We start from the raw sequence: 17,747 nt of genomic DNA on the forward strand, positions 1-17,747 counted from the left end.
GAACCCACAGAATGACCGAGTGAAGCAAACTCCAGCCCAAGACAACCTGGAAGGTTGCCGGGAAGTGTCCATCACGCCAAGCTGGGAGCAGAGCGCAGTCCAGCATGGGCTGCACCTGCACAGATGGGACCTGAGCAGGCCTTGGGGAGAATGAATCTCTTGCACCTGTGGCAGCTTCCAGACTTAAGGATCCCAAAATGCCAAGGACAAATTGGAAGGTCAGTGAAAAAAGCCTATGGGACCAGTGTGGGAGAGTGGAGTGGTCCGGCCTCGCCCCCAGACAGAGTGGGGAGGGGGCAGAGGAACCCTCAGCAGCCACAGCAGCAGCAGGGCAGCTGCAGCCACTGTTTTTGCAGCTCTAGGCCCACAGATTGTGGGGGAATTGAGGGGCTGACAGGACACCCCCAGCCCCCACTGGAAGTAGAGAACAAAGCTCAAAAGTCAAGTAAATGTCTGGGGAAATGAGCAAAAACCAGAAAAAGAATCAGACTATAGAATCTTACTTTGGTAACAAGGAAGACCAAAGCATGCCAACAGAAGAAAACAAAGTCAAAGCTCCTCCATCCAAAGCCTCCAAGAAAAATATGAGTTGGTCTCAGACCACGAAGAGCTCAAAAAGGATTTTGAAAATCAAGTTAGAGAGGTGGAGGAAAAACTGGGAAGAGAAATGAGAGAGATGCAAAAAAAGCATGAAAAGCAGGTCAACACCTTACCAAAGGAGACCCCCAAAAATGCTGAAGAAAATAACACTGAAAAAAAGACTAACCCAAATAGCAAAAGAGAGCCAAAAAGCCAATGAGAAGAATGCCCCAAAAAACAGAATTGGCCAGATGGAAAAGGAGGTCCAAAAGCTCACTGAAGAAAATAATTCCTTAAAGATTAGAATGGAGCAGATGGAAGCTAATGACTTGATGAAAAAATCAAGAAATTATAAAACAAAACTAAAGGAATGAAAAAATAGCAGACAATGTGAAATATCTCACTGGAAAAACAACTGACCTGGAAAATAGATCCAGGAGAGACAATTTAAAAATTATGGGACTACCTGAAAACCATGATCAAAAAAAGTCGACATCATCTTTCGAGAAATTATCAAGGAAAACTGTCCTAATATTCTACAATCAGAGGGTAAAATAAATACTGAAAGAATCCATAGATCACCTCCTTAAAGAGATCCTAAAAGTAAAGCTTCTAGGAATACTGTAGCCTAATTCCAGAGTTCCCAGGTCAAGGAGAAAATATTGCAAGCAGCTAGAAAGAAACAATTCAAGTATTGTGGAAAAACAATCAGGATAACACAAGATCTAGCAGCCTCTACATTAAGAGATCGAAGGGCATGGAATAGGATATTCCAGAAGTCAAAGGAACTAGGATTAAAACCAAGAATCACCTACCCAGCAAAACTGAGTATAATACTTCAGGGGAAAAAATGGCCATTCAATGAAATCAAGGACTTTCAAGCATTCTTGATGAAAAGATGAGAGCTGAATGGAAAATTTGACTTTCAAACACAAGAATCAAGAGAAGCATGAAAAGGTAAACAGGAAAGAGAAGTCATAAGGGACTTTCTAAAGTTGAACTGTTTGCATTCCTACATGGAAATTTAATATTTGTAACTTGAGACATTTCTCAGTATTTGGGTAGATGGGGGGGGGGGTTATATACATATAGGCAGAGGACACAGAGTGAGTTGAATAGGAAAGGATGATATCTAAAAAAATAAAATTAAGAGGTGAGAGAGGAATTTATTGGGAGGAGAAAGAGAGAAATGGAATGGGATAAATTATCTCTCATAAAGTGAGAGGGAAAAAGTGAAGTTCACTCTCATCAGATTTGACTTAAGGAAGGAATAACATGCACACTGAATTTGGTGTGAAAATGTATCTTACACTACAGGAAAGTAGGTGAGAAAGGGATAAGTGGGGAGAGCAAATGGGAGGAGGGAGTAATTAGAAGTAAACATTTTTGGGGAGGGACAAGATCAAAAGAGAGAACAGAATAAATGGGGGGCAGGATAGGATGGAGAGAAATATAGTTAGTCTTTCACAAAAAAAAAAAAAAAAACCAACCCACAACAAAAACAGGCTGTATCCATCAATTCAATGCCTGTGCAGGATCTGGGGCTGCTCCGATGTAGGTTTCCCCACACAAATGACTGGTGTGTGTATGTAACTCTTATCAGCTCTGCTGAGAGCCAGGCAGGAAGCAAAGAAGAAAGGCTCGTCCCATTCTTTCCCCCTGGGTTTTAGCTTTCAGGGGCACAGTTATAAAGTCATGTTAGCAAGAGCAACTTCGTACGGGCCATTCACGCATTTCATGCAAGCTTCGCAATGAACAGGATAACACTAAATTATAATTTGATCTGTATATTTTATGTTTAACCTGTATCAAACATAACGTAATGCTTTTTTGGATCACCAGAAGGGACTTCTATTCAAATAGCATTTTTTCTTTTTTAAAAAGTGTTTCTGTTGATTTATTTTTGTTTCTCCATCACCATGGTATTTCATACATCTCTTCTCATCTTCCTCTCAGAGAGCCATCTCATGTGACAAAAAATATTTCTTGGAGAAAAAGAAAATCAGCACAACTGATTGACGGGTCAAACAGCTTGAAAACATGGCATTGTCTAACACCTCCACCTTTATTAACCGCCTTCTCTGTGAAGGACACTGGAACAGTGTGGACAGGAAGGTCTTGCCTTCCAGTCCCTTCCAGTCCCAGGATGCCGCGTCCACACAGATGGTCCTAAGTCTACGCAGAGCAGGCCTATTTGAGGGGGGCCTCTTGCTCCCACTTTTCTCATGCCTTGGTTCACACAGAGGCGCTGGCTCATCACACAGAGGCCTTTTCAGATAAAAGGGAGGCAGCGGGCAGTCTGATTTTTTATCTTTGGGCCAACAGGGAGCTTCAAGGATTCTGGACCAGAAAGTGACTGGGGTCCCATCCGTCTTAGGTAGACTGTTGCCAGGGGGAGACTGGAACATTCCGGCAGGAAGTGAGGGGGGCTCCCTCCCGGGGGGGGGGCTGGATGAGGGAGGGGGCCACGCTGTTCTTTCGTTTTTCTTTGCTTTGGTCTGTATCTTCTTCCACAACACGACTAACAGGAGGAGAGATGTCGCAGGGCTGCCTATCTGTATCAATTGTTTTGGGAGGGAGGGAAGGGCAAGAATTGGGACGCAAACATTTTTAAAAAGGTTAAAAATTGTGTTTACACGTAATGGGAAAATAAAATACTCTTCAAAAACTTGTTACAAAGAGGCAAGGGGAGGACGGGGGAGGGGGCAGGGCTGCGCCCTCTCTTCTCCCTCTCGCTGGCTTCCCATTTCTCTCCTAGGTCTGAGTTATCTCATTCTCCTCTGTCTGGGAAGAGCTTCTTAATTCATCTCGGCTCGGCAAGTGGCCGGACCCGTCTGCGCCCTCCCCGCAGGGGTCCCGGGGGGTCCCTCCCTGCACGGTCCTGGAGGTTTCTCCCCGCAGGGGTCCCTCCCCGCAGCGGTCCTGGAGGTTTCTCCCCGCAGGGGTCCCTCCCCGCAGCGGTCCTGGAGGTTTCTCCCCGCAGGGGTCCCTCCCCGCAGAGGTCCCGGGGGCCCCCTCCCCGCACGGTCTCGGGGGCCCCTCTCGAGAGTGCTTTAAAGGCGCCCTCTGGCTCGTTCGCACGTGGCCATCGCACCCCAAAGGGATCAAAGGATGAGAAGTTCCAGAGGAGGGGCATGGCGGAGCCACTCCCGAGGCAGCGCCGCCTCGCGGAGGGAGGACTGGTTTGAGTGTTTATATGAAGCCGCAGATCGTTTTAAATGAACTGAGACTTCAGAGGTTTACCCCGCTGCCTCCCCCAGAACATCCTGCCTCCGCGCCTTTGCTATCCACCACTCCTCCCTCAGACCTCCAAGGTTTAGGCCGAGGGTCGCCTCCTCCTGATTTCCTGATTTCTCCGTGGTCCCCAGCATTGCGTATTGATTTTGTGTTCAGCTTACTGCAAACAAACGACGTTTCTCTAGTAGAATCTAAGCCCAAGGTCCGGGCCCTCCTGGCTTCTTCCAGGGCTGACTGGTTCTTGGGGGATGGGGCAGGGTTCGGCCGCACTGAATGCTGGGTCTTGTAGTCCCTAAGTCAGTTCTGAGGCCTAAGCGCCCCAGGTCGCGAGGCATGCTGGGTCTTTTGGTCTCTTGGTGCTAGTGGAGCAACAGCCGTCTCGAGGCATGCTGGGACTTGAAGTCAGGGCGCACTGCATGCTGGGCCTTGGAGTCTTTGTATTGGTCTTGCCTCGGAGTGAAGCTTCGCGGGGCATGCTGGGATTTGAAGTCAGGTCGCTTACAAAGAGACAACTAGTTCATCCTTGAGAGATATTTCCCTGGACCGGATACTCGCCTTTTAATTGGGCAAGGGGATAAAGAAGGCGATGAAATGGCCCCGAGAGGAAAGAAGGAGGGATGTCTGTGGGGCCATTGTCTCGGAAGCAGCCCTAGAAGAGCGTCCCCCACCTTTGTACCGGAAGTGGAAGTATGGTCTGGGAGGTTATTAGCCCTTCCGAGGAGCGAGGCCCGGAGGGGGCGGAGAAGGTCGAGAGGGGCGGGCCCTTCTGCCTACGGTGGCTCGGAAGGCTTCAGCGGAGAGCGTGTGCTCTTCTGGGGAGCGAGGCCCGGAGGGGGCGGAGCAGACCTCGGGGGCGGGGCGGAGCAGGCCCGGGGGGCGGAGCAGACCGGGAGGGGCGGTCCCTTCTGACTACGGTGGCCCGAAGGCAGTGGCTGCTCACTGACGGAGGGACGGACCGCGGAGAGGCTGCAGCGGGTCAGTACTTCTCTCAGCTCTGGTACCCGGGGTCCGGCCGTCCCCCACCTCTCCCCAGGGGCAGACACGGCCTCGCCAGGGAGGGCGGGGCTGGAGCCGAGGGAAGGAGGCGACCTGGGAGTTCCTGGATTCCGGTCCCCTCCCTTTCTCCGATGGGGAAACTGAAGCCAGTGAAGGGGAGCGGCTTTCCATAGGTCCGAAGCGGGATTTGAACTCAGGCCTCGCCCCTCCCTTTAATTCGGGTCCCTGACCTCCTGACTCCTCCCTCCGTCGCGGGTTGGTGGCGGAGGAATAAGCATTTATAGGGCGCCTGCTGTGTGCCCAGCGCTTTGCAGGCGGGGTTAGAGTTGAGGGCCCTGGGGCAGACGGGAACCCCCCCTCCCCACCCCCCGCTGGTGCCCGAAGCAGGACTTGAACTCAATACTTCCTGTCTGCTGAGCCCTCCCTCCCCCTCCCTGTCAGATCACTGGGTGGGTGCAGACTGTGAGGCAACAGTTATTGAGCACCCGCTGAATGCTGGGGATCCCCCCAAGTCCGGACCCGAGGCCATCCTCTGACCGACAGGGAAACTAAGACAGGGGCGGGGGGGGGGACAAATGGGGAGGGGTCTCAGAGCTTCGGGGGGGTGAGGAGGGGAGGAGCAGCAGACCCACCCCCCCACGGCTTGGTGGGGTTCAGGCTCCGGGTCCGGGGGCAGAGCAGAGGAGGTGCCCAAGGCCTCAGGGTGACCCGGGCCTGGGGAGCACAGACCCCTCCCCGCCTGCCCCCCTGTTCGGCGGTATTTGGGGGACCCGCGTCTTTGCCACTGTCACTGTTTGTGGTCCGGACCTGGCACCTCCTGCCCCCCCCCCCCCAGGGCAGCCCCCTCCCCGGGGGGTTTAGGGCCCCACAGTCTCAGCCCGGGGAGCCCTGAGCCCTCTGCGCGCCGTGTCCAGTCGGTGTCCGGCAGGGCCAGGGGTTCGCCTCACCTCCGGTCATCGCGGGTCTGGGGTCTCTGTCATCTGGAGGATTTGGTCATTTGTGGCCGGTGGTGTTTCCGAGGCTCCTGGTGGAGATGTGGCCCGTCTTTCTCTTGTCCTTCCCCTATCCTCCCATCTGGGCTTGTTGGCCCAGAGTTCGGAGGAGTCCAGACCTCCCTAGGCCCCAGGCCCTTCGAAGGCGCTGCTCTCCACCCTTCCGGCCTCCTTTTTCATCAGCCTGCAGGTGCTGAAGTGCCCACTGTGCCGCAGGCGCTGGGGAGAGGAAGAGGAAAGCTCCAGTCCTGGGGTCCAGCTGGCAGGGCCAGGCCGTGCCCCAGACGTCTGCAGAGCATAGAGGGAAAGTCAGGTGGTGCTTTGGTTGGTGAGGGTGTGCCCGAAGCTTGGCAGGAAAGGCTCACTTGAGTCTAAAGTAAGCAAAGACCTGAGGTGGGAGAGGGTCAGAATGACCCCGAGGCCCCTGGTCGGGTCTGTAGGGGGAGGACTGTCTGGCAGAAGACAGGAGAAAGCTCTTGTGGGAGGCCAGGCGGGCAGTGATGGCCCTGGGCCGAACCAGGGTGCTGGGGCACAGGGGATGGGGTGGAGTGGAGAGCTGGGGGGTGGACAGAGTCTGGCAGCTGATGGAGTGTGCAGAGGGACGGCTCATGGAGGACCTGGAGGTGGTAAGGATGGGGGGCTGCAACAAGGCAGCCATGAGCTTGGGTAGAGGAAGGGCTGGTAGGGGCTGTGGAACGTCTGCAGGCCTTTGGTGATGAGAGTAGGGCTGGAGCGCAGTGAATAATTCAGGGTTGAGAAGGGGACCCTTGGGTCAGCTAGCTTGTGACCTGATTAGAAAGGTCCGCCGGGCAGGAGGGGCTGGGAAATCCTGCCTTGGAAAGGCAGAGTCGTCCTGTCTTCTTCATGGCCAAAGAAGGACAATGATTTCTTTAAAACTTCAGGGATTGCTTAAAATTAAGTAGAATTTAGAAAAGGAAAAAATATTTAGATTTAGCGCAGTTTTCAAATTTGTGACCGTTTTTCCCATTCTGCAAAATTGTTAGTGCGTAGCTTAAAAGTTCTAGAGCAGGGGAGCCGGTGTGCCACCCATGTGCTTCCTCTTCTGGCCTCCGCCCCCTGAGGCCCTCCAAGCGCCAGTGTGTCTCTAGCCTTCCCAGGCTGCTTTCACATGATTCCTCTTCACATGCTCCTGAACCAGTGACTGAGCTGCCTGCTTGCTGTCCACCTAACTCAGCATTCCATAGTCATCCTCGGTACCTTTCCATTGGCTGTGCCCCATACCTGGAGCACAGTCCCTCCTCACCTCTACCCCCCCAAAGTGTCAGGTCTCTTCTTCTCAGGTGATCCTGGGTATGCTCAGGGTTCCATCTTTTATCTCTCAGTGGATTTAGATCATGGCTCTGGAGGGGGGGTGGGGTGATGAGGAGGAGGGGGCTCTTAGGAGAGGAGTGGGGGATGGGCTGGGGGGGGTTGGGTGATATAACCTTTGTAGACTGCTTGAAAGTTTTCCAACCAATGGCATACATTAGCTCCTTTGATTCTCACAACCACCCTGAGGTGTAGATGGCCTTTTTATCCCCATTTCCTAGATGAGGACACTCAGCCTGAGAGAAGTTGTGACTTACCCAGAGGCACACAGCTACTCCCTGTAGCCTCAGTTTCTTCATCTGTAAAACAAGGAGATTGGACTCCATAGACCCTGAGATCTCTTTCAGCTCTTAAACCTCTGATCTGCCTTCATCTTTTGTAGAGACAAAGACTGCATTGTCTTCAACTTTTTAAAAATTAATTCTCTTAAAAATCCTTGATCAACACTTCTTTATTAATTTAGATACTGCCTGTTATCCATTATCCATTTATGATCTGAAAAACTGGAGATACTTATTCTTGCAGACTAATTTGAAATTAAGGATATATTGAATATAAAATTGATCCAGTCCTGTTTGATACATGGAATTCCAGTGTATTGTGACCTCTTTGGGAAATGTGATTATTAAGAGGGAATGTTTATTTTAAATTGAGAGAATAGCCCTCTTCTACACATATGGGTTCTTTTCTGGGTTTTCTGTCATTCATTCAGTAAATAGTTTTAAAATACCTATAGTTGATGAGCCACTGAGTTCCTTGTGTAAAGATGAATTAAATCCAGGCCTGGGTCTCAAAAAGCTCATTTTCCCAGCTTATGGTGTGTGATCTACATAACTGAGAACCTGGCCTGAAAACAGGTCCTGTGAGGGAGGGGGATGAAGGAATGAAAAATCATTTACCAAGGGCTTTCTATGTGTCATTCACTGTGCTGAGGCACAGTCCCTGCTTCCAGGGAGCTCCTGTTCGCATAGGAGGCTTGGCAGAGCTAAGAGCTTTCAGCTGCGAGTCAGGTGGAGCCACAGCAGGGGCTTGGGTATCTTCCTTAGTATCACTGCTGATGCTGAATACTTGGTTAGTGCCAAGGAACCCTATGGTGAAAACATTCTTTTCTGGGTCTTTGGTGGCAGAAATAATTCAGAAATAAGACGCTGAAACAGCAGTAGTACTGCACAGTGTGTGAGTATGGTGTAAAAATTCAAGTGACAGAGGACTTCCCAAGGAGGAGCCCTCGCTTCTAACAGGGAAAGATCCAGTGGGGCTTCAAGGAGGAGGTGATACAGCTGATTCTGGGCATTCAAGGTAGTTACATTTATTTCATCAGGTTGCCGTGAGCACTAAATTAGCCCACGGTGAATCATTGCTCCAAGGAGGAGCCTCAGGTCACAGCCTTTACTTGGACACTTTCTGGAGAGTCTCCCTCCAGATCAGCGAATTTCCTCCTCCTTTTTCTGAATGTCCCCTCTGCATTGTTGATACATGAGTATTGAACTCATGGCCAGCAGTGCTGTGACTCATGACTGAGCAAGCTTATTCAATGTGTATTTTACCCTTAAGGCCCTTCACAGTCTTCTGGGCTTAGGAACATGATACCTGGGGGCCATTTTAAATAAAAAAGCACAAAAATGCAAAGAACATGGCACTGAATGGAGTAAGGAAAAGATTTGCTTACAGTAAGAGAGATGAAACAATACAGAACATGGTAGCCTTGGTAGGCCTCAGCTGGGATCACCTATGTTAGGCGACTCAGATTTTCTGCTGCTCTGCACGTATCTGTGAAACTACCTTGAGTATTGATTTTGGGGTTAAAATACATTTTGGGGAGCATAGGAATCTGCAGATTAGTGAAGATTATCTGCGCAGAGCCTTGGAGGATGGCTGGGCCTTTGGTTCTAGGAGATTGGCGGAGAGGGCCTTACAGGAAGAGCAGGGATGAAAAGAAGTTTGTGCTGAGGGTATTTGGGGAACAGTAAACTTGTCTACTGAAGTCCTGTGAGATGTACCTGCAGAGGGTACACACAAGCAGCACCAGAAGTGGGGGGAGGTGCCATTTTGGATCTGGAGTTTTATTTGGAGAAAGTGGGACACTGTGGGTAGTTTCTAAGCAGCCTTGGCAGTGCTTCTGGAGGATGTCTGGGATGGTGTGGAAGGTGGACCAGAGCAGGGGAGGACATGGAGGCCAGAAGCCCAGCCTGGAGGCAGGTGCGGTGAGGCCTTAACCAGGCACTGATGGAACGGGGAGGGGTTCTGAAGAGAAGGGCTTTAGGACTCAACAGATATGGCTCTGGGGAAGTAGTCCAAGAGATACGTGGCCTCCATGACAAAATCAACTGTAGATATGCTTCTGTGATTGTGACGGACATTTCAGTGCCATATGACCCAAGAAGAGAGCCAGACACAGAGTTGGGAGGCCTGTGCCACATACAGACCAGCTGTGAGGTCCTGGGCCCATTGCTTGGTGTTTCAGAGGCTGCGGCAGCTCGTTAAGACTAAGGTACAAAGGAGCCAGTGGGTGAATTTACACACAGGATGTTTCCCACATCAATGACATCTTTGCATCTGGACCAAAAAAAAAAAAAAAGACACTGATGTTTTAACTAAGTGAAATGGCCTCTCTTTGGCAGCCTCCTGTGGGTTCAGGGGCTGTGGGAGATGCCTGGGATGTCTCTTATTTTGTCTGAGAGGAGCTGCTGAACCTTCAGCCTTCAGAGGCTTGAATTCAGGGGACTAGGTCTTGTTCTTTTGCAATGGGGGGATTTGGGTAGTGTTTTGATCTGAGTTACCCATTGGTTGGATTTTTGTGCATGTTTCTAGCTCACTTGCAGTGAATGTATGTGTACAGTTGTCTTAAAAAAAAGTCTTGTAGACAGACAATGGTGAGGAAATAGAATAGATATTGGAACTTGAAGTTTAGGGTTCGTGTTGACTTGGCACACCAGAGACTATTGGTTGTTTGGGTGACTTTCCTTCTCCCATTTGGTTTTAGCTGAATGAAATAAGGGATAAAACTGTAGCTTTTCGAATAGTTTTTTGAAGACACCAAACCTCCCAAATAGAATCAAACCATTATTTTCCTTAGTGATCATTTTAGTTAATAGTCCATTAATGAAGTGCTTTATAATCCTTCTCATTCCTTACAGCTGTTCTTGTGAGGTTGTCATTTCCTGCATTTTATAGGTAAGAAAAGCAAAGCTCCTTAACAGACTTCAGCATGTCCTGGAGCTGGTGAGACTGTCCCCAGCTGACCTTGGGAGGGCAGGCTCCCAGGGAACTTAAAAAACTGGCAGATAAGATTGATGAGATGAGAAGCATCCTGGAAGATTTTGTAGGATTAGAGAAGAGCAAATGCCCTGGTTTTCAGAGAAGGGACAAGTGCAGAATCTGTGACCTGTGTCAGTGAGCTGGATTTATAGCAATCCTTGCACAGATCTGAGAATATGTTACTAAAGAGGTGGTTGGGGAACTCTTAGGAAAGGGAGTAATTATCTCTACAGCCAGAGAGTAGGTTATTCCAGCTTGACCTCACTTCCTTTTTGAAAGGGTCACTGACCTGGTAGATTTGGGCAGTGCTGCAGCTATAACTTACCATTATTTCAGCAGAGCAGAATGTCGGCTGATCAGCTGCAGTTTTGGGTCTCAGACTTTTGGGTCTTAGGACCCTTTTACACTCTTAATTACGGAGGACCCTCACAAAGAGCTTTTAGTTAATAATATTTACCATCTTAGAAATGTAAACCTCTTAGTATTATTATAAAACTACTTTTGACCTCATGGACCCCCTGCAAGGGTTTTGGGAACTCTTGGGATCCTCCGACAACACTTTGAGAACCACTGGAGTAGACAGTACTGGGATCATCGCAACATAGATCTTGAATCTGGAGACTGGATTTGACCTTGGGTCTTCCTAAAACAAGGCTCAGTGCTCTGTCCACTGGATCACCTGACTGCTTGCTGACCCAGATCTGTATCAAAATCATGTCATAGATCAAAGTGAAACAGAATGTTTTGCCTAGTGAAGGCCTACAGAAGAGACATGAATATTATCTTCAAATATTTGAAGAGATATTAAAAAGATAAGAGCAAGACTTGTTCTGAAATCCAGAGGGCAAAAGTAGAACTAATGGGTAGAAGTGAGCTCCCCATGACTGGACGTATTCCACCACCATCTGGGGTGTTATAGAAGGGATTCATACACGTGACAAGGTCTCTTCCAGTGCAGAATCTTTTCAGAATCTTTCATTTATTTCAAATAACCAGCCCTATCTGTATAATGAAGGGTTTGGATGAGAGGGTCTCTAAGGTCTCTGCCAGCTGTTGAGATGTGGACCTCTGATTTGGCTAAAATGTCTGGTGTGACCTGGGAGATGGCAGTCTCAGAAGTGATAGAATTGAAAGCCAGATTGAAGAGTGAAGTGATAGTGGGGCCTCATCTTGTTCAAGCATTGGCTGTTTGGCTGTCAGGGACCTGGCGGCTAGCTGTCTTCATCATTCTTACCCTTGGGAAATGTGGGGAAGCTGGTTGTAGAACATAGAGAACTCTCCTCCCTAGACACGATGCTTCTGCTCTCACAATGGTAGCTTCCTCTACAACGTCATGACAACCTGTGCTGCTCACCCTCAGCTGGTGTGGTTTTGGCTGGGGGGCAATACCAGTCTTCCTGTCATCCAAGTCCAGCCTGGCTAAATTGAGACCCATTGCCAAGTATATCATTGACTGCTGCAGCTCCTCAGCACTGTCTCTGAAGTCCCTGGGGGCTGGAGGCTGCTTCTGGAGAGAGGATACACAAGGAAGGCCCAGGGTGTTTTAAGTGCCTCATTTGGTGTATGTGTTATTTAGAAATCGTTTGAGCTTCTGTTTAACTGAGCCTTCATAAAAGCTCATTTTTCCGTGATGCCCAAGGGTTTTAAAGAGCTGTGCTTACCACAGCTTGTGAGGATGGTACAGAATGATTTTGTGCCCATTTTATGGGTGAGGAGACTGAGCCAGTTTGGTGTGGGAGTCTGTCTTCTGAGGCTGGTACTCCCTCTACTGCTCCTTGCTCTAGTCATGCCAGGCACCAGTGTGACCCAAGAATTAGGGATTGTCAGTCTGGAAGAAGGTCAGAAAGTAAGAAACCACGCCTATGGATTTGTTCAGGTTTAGAAGATAAACATCAACTTTTTTTGTCAACTCCCTCACAGAGGTATTTTTAGGATAAGTAAAAGGAAGCACATTTTTAGGCAGAAGCGAGTAAACATTGAATTTAATACCCCATGAAGCCTGAAGAAGCACTTGCATGGACGGCTGGATTCTTAATGAGACAGCAAGGTGGAGTTAGGGTCATGTTCTCAGAACAGCAGCATCCAGCATTGCTACCACATTCTCCTCCCAGCTGTGCCAACTCCCCTTGGATTTTGCTTGCCCTCCCTGTCCAATTCTATTAATAATAATGAACTGGCTTTTGGGGAGCCCTTTAAGGTTTGCAGAGTAATCATCACCTGCATAATCTCCCTGGGTCCTTTCCCTCTCAAGACCTGACCCTCAAGATACTCTTTAGGCCCCAGGGAACTCCACTTCTATGGACCTCTTCTGTAAAGACTTACTTGAGGATTCCTCCTGAGTGTGCAACAAGGGGTAGAGGCAAGATGGTGGAGTAGGAAATGTTAGTGTCAGGAGACCTGGATTCCAAGCAGAACTTGGCCTCCAGATAACCATGTAACGTCAGAGAAGTTAACCTGTGGGACCTCAGTTTCCTTATTTGTGAAATAAGGATTTTGATATCTGGTTGTATCCAAAGTTTCTTCCAGTTCTAAGATTTTCTGATAATATCTCAGACTCACAGAATCTCAGCTTTGGAAGAGACCTCAGGGAGCATCCAGTTTCACCTATGTTTGAACAGAAACCTCTCTGCCACACATTTGCCTTGTCTGAAGAGTCTCATTGAAGGGCAGTCCATTCTGCTGCTCCAGGCTCCCCCAGTTACATTTTGTACAGCTCATTGAGCACTCCTCATTAACCTGCCATTATTGTTAACGATCGTTTTCTGTGTATACCTTCTCTCTAGCTAGACTCAGTTTCTTGAGGGGAAGCATTGATGCTTTAAAAAAATATCTTTTTCAGGGCATACCTAGTGCCGTGCTCTCCACATGGGAGGTACGCAGTAAATGACTCATTTCATGGCTACTTCTCAGCTGGCTCTGGGCAGAGCTGGATGAGAACACCCCCTGAGCTGTGTGAGGGGCACAAGTCTTTTCCTCTCTCTGAGCCCGTCTCCTTGTCTGTAACATGAGGACAGTACTTGTTGTATTGACTTTATTAGGGTTGTTGTAGGGATCACATGAGATGACGTATGTGAACTCTTGTAGACTTTAACAATGCCATGTGACTGTCAGGTACTCCCTGATCTTGGATGGTGGTCCTCATAGGAAGACTGTGGGCAAGAAGTCCCTCTCCATCCATCTGCATTCTGGCTTGAATTATCAGAGCTTCTTGGTGTCCAAGGTTGTACTCATCCAGCCTTCTCAGATGATTAAAATTCCTACATCAAACCAGAAGAAACATTACTTTCCTTTGAAAAAGAACATTGGTAGAACTTAGCTAAGACTGCCAAATCTTAGCCTCTGTCCAAATGATTGTATTATTTAAATAGTTTTTATTACCTTTTATCACAGTGTCCCTACGCTGATGAGATTACAGGTCTGTTGAAAGTATTGACGTTTTATTTCCTGTTAGCGTTCCTTGTGATAGTGACTTCTTGATATGTTTCATGTAGTACAAAGCAGAGAATCCCTGCCCCTAAGTATTAGTTTGATTTGATGGATCTGTGATGTCATCAATATGGAAATCCCAGCCTTTTTGTGCCTTACCATGTATGATTCCTCTCCATATATTTTCCTGAATTCCTTTTACAGGCTCAAACCAGTGCACTAGAAATAGGCCTTTGTCTTGCTCTTTTTATATCCGGGAGGTAATAGTATAGTACTTAGACTTTTCTCTTGTTGTCTCTAATTTTCAGCACAAGATCAGCCCACCTACTTCTCTGATCCTACATGTCCTAATATCTTTCTTACCACTTTTCCTCCCAGGCTGAAAATGCACTCATAGGTCTAATCCCATTGCCAGTTGGCCTAGAAGTTTTGATCACTCTGTATTTGATCTGGGCCAGTTTGTTCATTCTTAGGCAACCTGGTCTCTGCCCACCCTCCTGGGGTTGGAGTTTTGGGAACTACTGCCAGACATCCTGTAGACACTGTATCACCTTTACCTCAACGACAGCTCAGAACTCCTGATGGCTCCCAAAGGCTATCCCTTCTATGTGTGCATTCTCATCCATCCAGCATCATCATCCATGATATCTATGGGTTTTCATCATGCTGGTTGTTCTCCCTGCCTCATGTCCCTTCCCATACTGTCCATCCTCTACTCAGGTGCCAAAGTGACCTTCCTAGTCATTCCTTTCCCCTTTTTCAGTAAGCCCTAGGGGCTTCTATTGCCTCCAAGGTCACATACAAATTCTCCATTTACAATTCAGAGCTTACCTTTCCAGGCTCGTCATACTTTATTTTTCCTGTGCTCTGGGATCCAGTGACTGGGACCCCCTTGCTATCCCTTCAACAAGACCCTCCATCTTCTCCTCTGGTCATTTTCTCTGACTGCCCTTCAGGTCTCCATCTCTGCCTCTTGGTGCTTTCCCTGGCTTCCTTCAAGTCCCAGCTAAAATCCAACCTTCCACAAGAAGCCTTTCTTGATCCCCCTTAATCTTGTTGCCTTCCTTCTGTTAATTATCTCCAATTTGTCCTGTAGATATCATTTGTCCATGTTGCATGTTGACCTCCCAGGTAGACTGGGAGTTCCTTGGAGGCAGGTTCTAGTTTTTGCCTTGCTTTTTTGCCTTCCCTGGCTCTCAGCACAGGGCCTGGCACATAGCAGAGACTTAGTAAATGCTTGTTGTCTGACTCTTTTAATGGCTGGAACACCCTTATTTTACACTGCTGTGAATTTTACTGAAGAAACTTTGTAGTGTTGGATGCATTTAGTATAATGTCACATTTGGATAGGAGCATTAGAAGAACTTCACCATTGATAGCGAATCCTAATGCCCAACGCTCCTATGACATTGTGACTGAGCACATTTTCCCTTTTTACATTCAGCTTGAAGACAGGGCTCCCTTTCTTGCTGACTTACATAAGCTGAGGGCTGGGATACTTTTATGGTGGAGTTACATCTCCAAGGCTTAGTTTTTTTCTACTGTGTTGAATGCATAAAAAAACAATGAGCGAACCAGTAGACAGAGTTTAACCTGTACCTTTGTTGATCATGTGACTATAAACTCGTGGAAAACTATAGAAAGTCTGCTCCAGCCACCTGCCTGTTCCCTCATTCCCTATGGTTTTCATCCAGGATACTCTTGTTGGATACATTGACCATTCTCATAAGGGCTTTATAGCTGTTCTCCTAAGGCAGACATGTGGTTTGGTAGCTTTTATGTCTTTTGTAAAACAGCACTTTCAGGTACTGTTTTTCAGTTGAGGAAGTCAAGGCTCCAGAAAGCGCAATGATTTGCCCAGAGTCATGGAGCCAGTAAGCACAGGGGCAAGGTGTGGATCTGGATCTTTCTGAAGTCTTCCATTTGGTGTGTGCCCATGACATCTTCCTGCCTTCTTTAGGACTGACAGTATGGATGGGTTTCAGTTCCTTGGGTAGTGGATGTGTGACCTTGTTCATTGTTGGGAAAATAGTCCATGCTAAGAGTTCCAAAAATTAAATCACTATTTGAAGGCTCTCTAAAAATCACATGGCTCCCAGGGACTGCCTTTTCTCTTGCTACTTTGTCCCTGTCACAGTGGATGTACAGTGTTGAGGCCCTTTTTTCACTTTTTCCTCTTTCAGAGCATCTGGCCTTCACAGTGCCCAGGGTCAGATTTCTTGATAATGACATTTAGTGAGGCTGTTCCTTGGACAGGAGATGCTGTCTGTCTTTGGCATTGTATTTGAGGCCTTCAGTTCAGTTTACCAAGTGTTTCAGTGCTTGCTCTGTGCTAGGCACCAAAAATATGAGGATGAAAGAGACAAGACATTCATTCTCCTGACATGTCACCCCTTCCATCCTTTTAGAACTTGCCAGAGACGGTGTACCACCGGCATAACCTTTGGACATGCAGATTTCTAACCAGCATTTATTTCCCTTTTTTATCATTAAAAATTTAAATATTGAAACTTAAATGCAAAATAAAAAGAGAAAAAAGCATGTTATGTGCAGAGCAGAACATAAGAGGAGATTCAAAATAGATGGCAATAAATTTCCATTTCAAGAAAACCTATGTAATAAATACTATGCATTGTGTTGAGAGCTGTCCATCTTTTCTTTGCTTCCTTGTTAGTTTTATTGTGTTCTCTATTTCCCTTTTCCTGGAGAGTTTTCACACTTCCTTGTCTATCTTGTTCTCACTCTTTATCCTGTTCCTTGTTGGAGATTCTCAGTCATCATTTGTGACAGGAAGCTCCATTTCCCTCTCGTACCCAAACCTAGCTTTAGTTTGCTAATTGCTCATTTACTGTAGCTGAGAAAAGAAAGAAAGGATGTTGGTAATCTTTCCTTTTTTAATGGAGTGGCAATTGCCCGTTAGCACCCTCACAGTGCCCCTTGATTTTTTTTGGAGTGGGTTGTTATGTGGGTTTGCATGGTAGTCAGAAAGGGTTCTGGACTGAAAACTCTTAGATATCAGTTTAGTCAATAAGGGATGGGTCAGAAGATTGTCAGGTGAGGAAGAATGCAGCATGAGACAGAGTGGAAAAAGAAGGTAACTGGCATTTCTGGAAACAATCAACCATGGGGGCTGAGGGCCGTCAAGGTCAGGAGAGGAATTGACATTTGTTACTAAAAATGCAAGCATGCAGAAAGGGTTCCAGCAGATATAAAACTCTGTGGCAGAATTCACCATATATTTTATTTGAGCATGTAGCTCAAAGCACATCAGAAATTCTAAATCAATATCTATATTTCACCTTGCCACAGAATACTGTTTGGAGAGTGTGCTTAAAGCAGTAGCGAGTCCCAGAAGTCTGCAGTGTCTCTTATCCATTGTGCTCAGTGACTGAGAACTCTTGGGTAGAATTAAGACCCTGTGCCTTCAGCTCCAGGGGCCATGATGTGAAGGGCATAGCCTCAGCTCCTAAAGGTCTGTCTGTCAAAGCTTGACTTGGTGCTGAATCCTAAATGTATAAAACATCCCATCTCCTATTGCCAGAAGGAAAAAAAGCTTGATTTCCTTCCCCTGCTCATCAAGGACATTGCCTTGAATGCTCTTTACATTGATTGGTTCCTAATTTATTGACTCTCTTATCATTAGCAAACTGATTCTGTAAAAAAGGCATCTTGGGCCCAAGCAATGATTTCCATATCAAATTTTCCAACTGAAGTCTGACTCCTCCTTGTAGTTGATTGTGCTTCCCTGCTCACTAATGATAAGGTCTGAGGAATCAGCACTTAGCTGGCTGCCTTCTCTGTCAGTGCTGGGGCAGAAGAGAATCCAGTTTGCTCAACTCTAACTGCATTATCTTCTAATTAAAAATGAATTTGTCAGAATGTAAATGTGGCTCTGTACAGTGAACAAGGAGGTGAAAAATGTGATGTTGC

At 47.4% G+C, this 17,747-nt stretch overlaps 1 protein-coding gene across 1 annotated transcript in view; it reads left to right on the plus strand.

Moving 5' to 3' along the window:
* Positions 1–4,574: 4,574 nt before the first annotated feature.
* The window catches only part of ATG4C (autophagy related 4C cysteine peptidase), an 80,761-nt gene continuing 67,588 nt past the window's right edge, over positions 4,575–17,747 (plus strand). Inside the window, exon 1 of the mRNA XM_072649716.1 lies at positions 4,575–4,791. The gene's annotated coding sequence lies outside the window, so the exon portion shown is untranslated. The remainder of the gene's footprint in view (positions 4,792–17,747) is intronic.

Source organism: Notamacropus eugenii, chromosome 2 (assembly GCF_028372415.1).
Source record: "Notamacropus eugenii isolate mMacEug1 chromosome 2, mMacEug1.pri_v2, whole genome shotgun sequence".
Classification (NCBI taxonomy): domain Eukaryota; kingdom Metazoa; phylum Chordata; class Mammalia; order Diprotodontia; family Macropodidae; genus Notamacropus; species Notamacropus eugenii.